The sequence below is a fragment of the Pecten maximus genome, chromosome 2, assembly GCF_902652985.1.
Source record: "Pecten maximus chromosome 2, xPecMax1.1, whole genome shotgun sequence".
Classification (NCBI taxonomy): Eukaryota; Metazoa; Mollusca; class Bivalvia; order Pectinida; family Pectinidae; genus Pecten; species Pecten maximus.
The window spans coordinates 7,696,549-7,704,677 of NC_047016.1; positions in this window are offsets into that span (position 1 = coordinate 7,696,549).

Here is an 8,129-nt window from a genome sequence, read left to right on the forward strand (position 1 = left end):
GATAGCGGTTTCACTTGATGGTGGTTAGTTATAAATGGTGGTTAGTTATTTATGGTGGTTAGTTATAAATGGTGGTTAGTTATTGATGGTGGTTAGTTATTGATGGTGGTTAGTTATTGATGGTGGTAAGTTATTGATGGCGGTTAGATATTGATGGTGGTTAGTTATTGATGGTGGTTAGTTATAAATGGTGGTTAGATATTGATGGTGGTTAGTTATTGATGGTGGTTAGTTATAAATGGTGGTTAGTTATTGATGGTGGTTAGTTATTGATGGTGGTTAGTTATAAATGGTGGTTAGTTATTGATGGTGGTAAGATATTGATGGTGGTTATTTATAAATGGTGGTTAGTTATTGATGGTGGTTAGGTATTGATGGTGGTTAGTTATTGATGGTGGTTAGTTATAAATGGTGGTAAGTTATTGATGGTGGTTAGTTATTGATGGTGGTTAGTTATAAATGGTGGTTAGGTATTGATGGTGGTTAGTTATTGATGGTGGTTAGTTATTGATGGTGGTTAGTTATAAATGGTGGTTAGTTATTGATGGTAGTTAGTTATAAATGGTGGTTATTTATAAATGGTGGTTAGTTATTGACGGTGGTTAGTTATTGACGGTGGTAAGTTATTGATGGTGGTTAGTTATTGATGGTGGTTAGTTATTGATGGTGGTTAGTTATTGATGGTGGTTAGTTATTGATGGTGGTTAGTTATTGATGGTGGTAAGTTATTGATGGTGGTTAGTTATAGATGGTGGTAAGTTATTGATGGTGGTTAGTTATAAATGGTGGTAAGTTATTGATGGTGGTTAGTTATTGATGGTGGTTAGTTATTGATGGTGGTTAGTTATAGATGGTGGTTAGTTATTGATGGTGGTTAGTTATAAATGGTGGTTATTTATAAATGGTGGTTAGTTATTGATGGTGGTTAGTTATTGATGGTGGTAAGTTATTGATGGTGGTTTGTTATTGATGGTGGTTAGTTATTGATGGTGGTTAGTTATTGATTGTGGTTAGTTATAAATGGTGGTTAGTTATTGATGGTGGTTAGTTATTGATGGTGGTCAGTTATAAATGGTGGTAAGTTATTGATGGTGGTTAGTTATTGATGGTGGTTAGTTATTGATGGTGGTTAGTTATTGACGGTGGTTAGTTATTGACGGTGGTTAGTTATTGATGGTGGTTAGTTATTGATGGTGGTAAGTTATTGATGGTGGTTTGTTATTGATGGTGGTTAGTTATTGACGGTGGTTAGTTATTGATGGTGGTTAGTTATAAATGGTGGTTAGTTATAAATGGTGGTTAGTTATTGATGGTGGTTAGTTATTGATGGTGGTTAGTTATAAATGGTGGTTAGTTATTGATGGTGGTTAGTTATTGATGGTGGTCAGTTATAAATGGTGGTAAGTTATTGATGGTGGTTAGTTATTGATGGTGGTTAGTTATTGATGGTGGTTAGTTATTGACGGTGGTTAGTTATTGACGGTGGTTAGTTATTGATGGTGGTTAGTTATTGATGGTGGTAAGTTATTGATGGTGGTTAGTTATTGATGGTGGTTAGTTATTGACGGTGGTTAGTTATTGATGGTGGTTAGTTATAAATGGTGGTTAGTTATAAATGGTGGTTAGTTATTGATGGTGGTAAGTTATTGATGGTGGTTAGTTATTGACGGTGGTTAGTTATTGATGGTGGTTAGTTATAAATGGTGGTTAGTTATAAATGGTGGTTAGTTATTGATGGTGGTTAGTTATTGACGGTGGTAAGTTATAAATGGTAGTTAGTTATAAATGGTGGTTAGTTATAAATGGTGGTTAGTTATTGATGGTGGTTAGTTATTGACAGTGGTTAGTTATTGATGGTGGTTAGTTATTGATGATGGTTAGTTATAAATGGTGGTTACTTATTGATGGTGGTTAGTTATTGATGGTGGTTAGTTATTGATGGTGGTTAGTTATTGATGGTGGTTAGTTATAAATGGTGGTTAGTTATTGATGGTGGTTAGTTATTGATGGTGGTAAGTTATTGATGGTGGTTAGTTATTGATGGTGGTTACTTATTGATGGTGGTTAGTTATAAATGGTGGTAAGTTATTGATGGTGGTTAGTTATAAATGGCGGTTAGTTATAAATGGTGGTTAGTTATTGATGGTGGTTAGTTATTGATGGTGGTTAGTTATAAATGGTGGTTAGTTATAAATGGTGGTTAGTTATAAATGGTGGTTAGTTATTGATGGTGGTTAGTTATTGATGGTGATTAGTTATTGATGGTGGTTAGTTATAAATGGTGGTAAGTTATTGATGGTGGTTAGCTATAAATGGTGGTTAGTTATTGATGGTGGTTAGTTATAAATGGTGGTTAGTTATAAATGGTGGTTAGTTATTGATGGTGGTTAGTTATAAATGGTGGTTAGTTATTGATGGTGGTTAGTTATTGATGGTGGTTAGTTATAAATGGTGGTTAGTTATTGATGGTGGTTAGTTATAAATGGTGGTTAGTTATAAATGGCGGTTAGTTATAAATGGCGGTTTTAATTATTGATAGTTTTAGTTACTGATCGTGGTCTAGCTATAGGTATTGGTTAAGGTATATATAGTACATTATGTTATTTGGAAGTAAGATTTGATGTGATCAACATTAAGATGTTATTATGGAGTATGAGGTGATGTGGTTAACATTATGATCTTATTGGGGAGTATGACCTGATGTGGTCAACATTATGTTTGTATTGTTGAGTATGACGTGTTGTTATCAACATTATGATGTTATTTGGGAGTATGACGTGTTGTAATCAACTTTATGATGCTATTTGGGAGTATGACGTGTTGTTATCAACATTATGATGTTATTTGGGAGTATGACGTGTTGTAATCAACACTTTGATGTTATTGGGGAGAATGACGTGTTGTAATCAACACTATCGTGTTAGTAGGGGAGAATGACGCGTTTTAATCAACACTTTGATGTTATTGGGGAGAATGACGTGTTGTAATCAACACTATCGTGTTAGTTGGGGAGAATGACGTGTTGTAATCAACACTATCGTGTTAGTAGGGGAGTATGACGTGTTTTAATCAACACTTTGATGTTATTGGTGAATATGACGTGTTGTAATCAACACTTTGATGGCGTGATGTGACGAATTCGGTGGTCGGTAAGCTGAATAGTATCGTTTTCATTGCCTTGGCTCTCACTTGACTACTACGGACTCATTGATAACCATCAAACATCACTCAATGAGTATTTTTTACTACACGTAAATTTACTACGGAATTAGTTTAATGATGATTATGATATGTATATAACAATAACCTTACTGACGTTCCATATCTGACGTACATATTGCTATACACACCGTCGCTACACCCTCACCAATTAGTGTCTTTGTAGATTGTTGTTTGCAAGTTTTAACAAGATTTTTCCTGTATTACATATTTTCTTTCAAGTTCAGGGGATGTAGCCAAAGACATAGTGCCCTCGGAGCTGGATTCATTCGCAGGGATTCCATGTCCTAACGTCCTGTACACATGTAGTAAATAGATAGAATACCGGAACTAACTGCCGATGACGTTCTAGATTATTATCTTATGTGTGTACTTTGAAGCGTTATGTTCTGTTGGAGCAAAAACAGTGAAGTGAACAGGTATTTACACATGTTTCTATAGCAACCTTCGTATACTAATAATTCCACTTATTCCATTCCATTCCCTTACTGTTTGGGGATGCGCTTACACTAAACCTTCACATTTATTCAAGTTCAAAACGGAATGCACAGTACATCAAGTAAAACGTCCACGAAAACATACCTAAATGTCAATAATTTGAGAGAACAGTTCCTGTTACACAATCCATACATTAATAGGAGGAGCTAGTGGCTTGGAATGATCACTTGATGCGAATTATTTCTATAATTGTGATCGCTCTACTGAACTTGTATCATATTTTAATCATCATCAAATAAATGGATATCCAATTGCACTAGATATACAATTAGGATAATCCCTTAAAATATTTGAAAGCCTAGTAGAGTGGCATTATCAAAAAGTCAAAAGAATGCCAAAAGTCATGTCAATATTGTCCATGACGCTTAATGGCATAATTCCCAGTACACACAACTCACTCAAACAAAAAAAGCATTTTGTCAAACACTCCCAGACAAGTATGGGTTATTAATTCAGAATTCCCACACGAGATAGTTCACGTTAAGCACGTTCGTCAACATGTTTTCAATCAAGATTCGTTGTTTTCTATTTGTGATCGGAAGCCTGAAATTTGAGCAACCACTGTTGCGCCACTCTGATTGATACAAAGCAAATATAAACGAAGAGAGGAGCACCAGTAATGTATTTGGGGTCTCCTACTCAAACTGTGCCAATATACATGTAATGTACGCCACTCTAATATTTCTTCCTTTTAGATGATTTCTTTAAAACAAGTATAATTCCCATTAAGTAATTGAATTAGCTTAACTCAGTGTTGCTAAAATTACAGAAAGTGATATTGACCATAAACGTTGCATAAGGAAAACAAAGTCGTCAGAAATCAATAAAGTAGCTTATTACATCTACTTTTTATTATCATTCCTTTTTTCTATATTTAGTTTTGTTTATCATTATTAATCGATTTATTTTTGTCCGTGTTATACATCTATCAATGACAGAACGTCTAGGAGTGTTGTAAACAAGCCAGAGAGAAAGCCAACCAAATGAATCAATTATATACAAGTGCATATAAAACTACATTGATGATAAGAAAATCATATACTTATCGTACATATTGTATAACAAAAATATAATAAAACATTAAGAAGTCACGATAATTTAAAACCCACATATTTTGAATGAATGCTTGATTTTAATGAATTGTTTACTAATTGTAAAGATAATAGTTATTGTTGATAGTTTATACTTAAATTGGGACGAATACTAAATACTGAAATAGAATACCCGCAAAATGATATAAATGTCCGCGATATATATATATTCTTGATACAAAACAAACATTGGTTGGGACTGTTTTGTACTATCGTCTTGTTGATGTTGTTGATCTTAAGAAATATATACAAGTATAGTACATGATATAAGTACATTTTCCTTTTTATCTCTGTACATACAAAAGTACTTGTTTAACATACGATATCGAGACATCAAAAACATTAAACATAAACAATAAAAATTTCAAAATCCGAGACAATATCAAAAGAAGAGAAATCATTCAACTCTTAAACAATATCCAAAACCAAGACAATACCAAACAAGTGTTAAAATACAGAAAACTAACTCGACATCGAAACCGAAAGGCAAAATGAAAACCAACCCACATCTGAAATACCAAAACAAAAAGGAACCACAGAGCAGGTCCTCCAAATCAAGACACTGTCAAAATCTGAGACAAGAAAACCAAGATAATACCGAACACCTAAAGACAGCATTATAACAACACCAAAAACCAAGCGGATACGTAAAGCTACCGTGAACAATTTAACACGTAACCTCCTAAGGTATTCCTTGTATACTTTCACACATAACTTCCAATAGTATTCTTTGTATACTTTAACACCTTATCTTCAGTAGAATTCTTTGTACACCTTAACACGTAACTTCCAATATGATTCCTTGTACATTTTAACACAAAACCTCTAACAGTATCCCTTGTATCATGGCACATAGCAAGCATACACAGAATAAATCACTGGATATACACATCCTTATCATACATCAATCTCGTCTGATGTAAAATTGGTAATTATTTGTGTGAAATGTGTTATCTTGTTTCCTCATATATGTATAGGATTGTGTATATGTTATTAGTGTGAGTGTATGTTAAACACATACATTTAGGATCTAAGATATATTATTATTAAATAATGATTTTGATGGTAGATTTTGAAAAGGCTTTCGACTCTGTGTCTTGGAATTATATCAGAAAATTTTGATTTTTTTTGGCTTTGGCAATGACATTTTAAAATGGTTTGATTCATTACACAAAAATGTTTCATCAACAATTAATCAAGGGGGGGATCTTTCTCCATTTTTTGAAATAAAAAGATCTTGTCGTCAAGGTGACCCAATAGCTCCCTATATCTTCATTCTATGTGCTGAAGTCTTAGCAATTCGTTTAAGGAAAAATAGTAATATAAAAGGAATTAAAACAGACAATTGTGAAATTCTTACATCCCAGTATGCTGATGATACATTTCTTGCATTAGACGGTTCAGAAAAATCACTTCGCGAGACTCTAAAAGAATTAATTTTTTTTTAAACATCTCTGGCTTAAAAATTAATGTAGATAAAACTGAAATAATTTGTATTGGAAGAATGACATATAGTAATGACACCATGATCCCAGAATACAATCTTAATTGGGGGAAAAGTAAATTTACATTGCTTGGTATTAGATTCGATGTGAACCTAGAAAACATCCCTAAACTGAATTTTGATAAGAAAATAGTCAAATTAAAAAGTTTAATCAAAACATGGAAAAAAAGAAAACTTACTCCTATTGGCAAGATCCACATCATCAAGTCATTAATGATATCCCAATTTAACCACTTATTCATATCTCTTCCTAACCCAAGTGAAAAGGTGATAAAGGAAATAAACTCATTATTATTCGAATTTTTATGGGATAGTAAAACTGACAAAGTTAAAAGAAGCATTGTTGTTCAAGACCATTGTAAAGGAGGTTTGAAAATGATAAATTTATATGCATTTATAAACTCTCTTAAATTGGGGTGGGTCAGAAGACTGTATAACACTGAAGGGAAATGGAAATATATCTTAAAAGAGAATTTTGATGTGGATCTTCTATTAAATATTGGTGGGGAATATATATCTCACTGTAGTAAATTATGTACTAATAATTTTTGGAAGGACGTTTTTCATGCCTGGTATAAATTGACTAACTCTAAGGAAATTAAACAACCCCAACAAAATTCATTTTTGACTAAGTGCATTTGGCATAATAAGGACATAACTGTTGCTGGTAAACCTGTGTTCTATAAATCATGGTATAAATCAGGAATACATACAATTGCAGACCTTCTAAAGATTTCAGAGGACATAACTTTCTATTCATTTGAAGAACTTTCACAAAGATATCAATTACATACAAATTTTCTTCAGGTCCAAGGATTAATATCTGCAGTTCGGAAATGTCTGCCAGATCCTCTACCCCAAAATATCCCACCAGTTATTCGCCCTTTGCTACCTCCTAATATACAGTGTTTTCTCTCAAGTATCAGTGATTCAAAACTCTTTTATAATATTTTCAATAAAACAGACACTGTTGCTACTGGCAAATCAAAATGGAATGAACAGCTCTTATTTGAAGAAGGAGAATGGAGTAAAATATACAATATTCCACGTAAAGTAACAAAAAACACTAAACTTCAATGGCTTCAATATCGCATATATCATTATATTCTTACCACCAATTCTAATTTGTTTAAATATGGTATAGTAAATAGCCCTATGTGCACTTTCTGTAACTCTGAAAGAGAAACAATAATTCACTTGATGTGGGAATGCCAGGAAATGCAATATTACAAAATTTTGAATCACTGGTAGATGCACTCTATATTCCTTTTGCAATAAATAAACAGTCTTTTCTTTTTGGACTCACAAACAATAGTACTAATGCAACAGTTGATAATATAGTAATTCTTATCATCAAACAATACATTTATAGAACGAGGTGTCTTAATAAATCCTTAAATGTCAACGCATTGGCAAACAAAATAAAAGATTACTACAATACGCAGAAATGCATATCAAACGGTCAGAATGATATTTTCAAAGCAAAATTCGCGAATACTTGGTGTAAATGGAAAAACCTTATTTGTCTTGATATTTAATAGCCAAAACTTATTCCTGACAGTTTACAAACACTATTATATTCTATTTGTAACTAAACCTATGCCATTATGAATATTACTCCCCACATCTCTACCCTAAAGGAAACTCTTTTAATTTCTATCTCTCTACAGAAATAAATAATTTTCTCTTTGTACATGTATTCAAATTAACCGCAACTATTCTCCTTGTTTATATCACCACTTTTTTTCTTTTTTTCCTCCTCCTTATCTTCTTCCTTTCTCTTAAATATGTTATGTTTCAGTGTGAGAGTGGATATA